Here is a 2,872-nt window from a genome sequence, read left to right as displayed (position 1 = left end):
CGCATGAGCTCTGCCCGTCGTTGGTCCAGGCGGATATTGACGTTTCTGTGCTGTTTCCACGTCACCTGTGCCCTCCACCCCGTCACTACCTAGCCACCACCAGATTCAGAGAACTGGAAGGCCTGCACTAATGAACTAACCTACTTAAGTAGTGCACGCGATCGCCATGCTTACTCCTCAACAGGAACTGGTCTCCTGAGTGTGCCACTCTCAATAATCCATATATACAGGGGGTTGCCTTGCTCCGTAATCTCCCCGGATTTCCCTCTCAGGCCTTGTTTGGCACAAGAGGTTTTCAAGCCCCAAGGGGGCTATGTATTGTAGGGGATTTGGTGAATCCCTCCCCTTCACCATTCCCTTACTTTCCCCTCTCATCCCCAATCCCCCCCCCCCCCCCCCCCACCCACACACACCTAAATCCCCTTTTCACAAAATACTGTTTGGTAGGCAGGTCTTGCCATAAGATGACACAAACAATAGCACCACGCTTAAAATTTCAATCTTTGCAATCTTAAACAACTCATAGAAGAAGAGAACTTGCTACAGAATTGTAACACCCATACATAAGATGAGAAACTAAATAAATTGCTAATGATCATCATCATGTCAAATTAACAAGTGACACCCACAAATAGCAATCAGCCAAGTTAAAAGGCCACATCAATCTCGCAATATTGATAACTAAGGTGCCATGTAACATTCATCTGTTCCATCTCAAAAGCATGTAGTTTGAACTAGCATCTCAAGCATGCATGTCACTGCCATAAAAAATTTAAGAACTAATGCAAAAGGAATCCACAATACTTTTCAAGAAGATTTTACTATGTGTTAAAAACCAACAGAAACTTAGCCAAGACAAAGTTTAAATTGTAATAACTATGGTGTTAAGAAGATAAGGAGACAGTTGATTCAGCTGGTGTCTGTCACTTGGCTCATCGCTTTATCTTGCCGGCTAATGCTTTAATACGACTCCCTAAGTTTGGGCTTCTTCTCTATCCTTATCTAAAAATAAGGATGTCAAAACAGAACTAAAATTATTACTGAGCCAGAGGTAGAATAATTTCATCCTTATTCATATAAACTTAGAATAATGGCAGACCAAGCAGAACAAACCACTAGGTCATACAACAGAGAACTTAGATTACATAGTTATTAACAGGAATAGTAGTTCAGCAACAACCTTATCTTTTGTCCAAAAAGAATTCTAAGGAAGCGAATGTAATCCTAGCAACAAAGTACATGGAACATCTCTTTCCTTTACATGGCATAAGAAAATATGGCATATTCTGTAATCTTTCAATAAATTACACACTAATTAACAGCAATTGTAATCATATTATGTAATTTTGGAAGCAACTAGAAGGCACAACCTAGCACTTATCAGCATCATCCTGATGCTTTTTCAAGATTTAGTGAAAAAAAGAATCTGGCATGAAAACCAAGCTGAACTGCACATAAAGAAGTAAATAAGCAACATGGTGGAGATACATACCGGGGGAAATGCAAGCTTGCCATGCAAAGAAGGGAATGCGGCTTCTCCATCCTGTTAAATTAGGAGATACTGCGCCCCAAAAAATACAAATCATCTATGTGAGATGTGGTGTCTAGCAAAGGACATTAATTATATATGGGAAAATTAACAAATCAGTTTGCCTTGTAGGAACATTAGCATTCTAGGTAGGTACTGGACAATCATTGCAAATAGACACAAATGTTCAACAAGTGTGTGGCAGGTAGCTGATAGTCATTGCAACATTTGCTGATCAAAAATTAAGGTTACAAAAACAAGTCACACACTCATGTATAACACCAAGCTGCTGCTCGAGACAAGCTGATGTTGATATACTAACCGCAGAATAAATCACATGCCTCAAAATGGGTCTAATACTTCTCAGAAAAACTGTTAATGAACTCTCTTTCCATCCCTAAACAAAACATAACTAATTTTCTGTTTTGTCTGAGCACAATTAAGAGTTATTTCTTGTTGCCGCAATTTCAATTGGACAATCTAGCATCCGTGTAAAAGAAACTTGAAACATGAACTAGTTATCTATTAAAAAAGCAGTAAGAAACTAACAATAAGAAACAAGTTTGGCTAGGGGAAGAACAACTTATTGTTGCATTTATCTGCGCACTTACTAGAAAAGCAAGGCACGGTTATGTCCACTGAAGCATCATCCCGAGATATTTATAAGTTTCGAACTAACAAATTTATATTCCCAATTCTTTTGAGCATGTGAGCAATACACTAACTCTTGATAAACATCAGCCAACTGCAATTACTTCTGTACACCAAAAAAACTGCTGCTTCTTTTCATGTGGTAATTCACCTCCATGCATCCATGTATATTAATAGTTAAATATATTCATATTAATGTAGTAATCCATCACACACTTTAGTCTAGCAAGGTATGTTAACACTTGAACTCTCAACAAGAAAAGGAGGAAGAGGAAGCATAAGTAGACAAGGAGGAGTCCAAGAGCTCGTCTGCTTCGGTGCAGCTAGCGTCGTAGATGGCACCGATGGAGATGGGGCATGGCAGGTTAAGCAGTGGTCGGAGGAGAAGGTCCATTGTGAACTAGGGATAGCAGACGACGCTGCTGGGCGAGCTCGCCGGGGAGGACGAGGCGGTCGGAGGCAGATGCAAGTAACCCAAGGGAGGACTTACCTCCGGCGAGAAGATCAGCTTGCCGGGGAAGAAGAGGAAGCCGCCGCTAGCGGCTCGCGCCAGCTATATCTTGCGGTGGCTCTTGCGGCGGTTTCGTCTCCCGTCTCATCCGGCTCCACGCGAGCCGCGAGCTCACCCTCGATGCTCAGAAACCCCGTGGATTGTGGGGGATTTTCATGGGACCGAGAGGGGCAGCCCGGTCA

This window comes from Triticum aestivum, chromosome 5B, assembly GCF_018294505.1.
Source record: "Triticum aestivum cultivar Chinese Spring chromosome 5B, IWGSC CS RefSeq v2.1, whole genome shotgun sequence".
NCBI classification, from domain to species: domain Eukaryota; kingdom Viridiplantae; phylum Streptophyta; class Magnoliopsida; order Poales; family Poaceae; genus Triticum; species Triticum aestivum.
Note: the sequence above shows the minus strand (reverse complement) of the source record.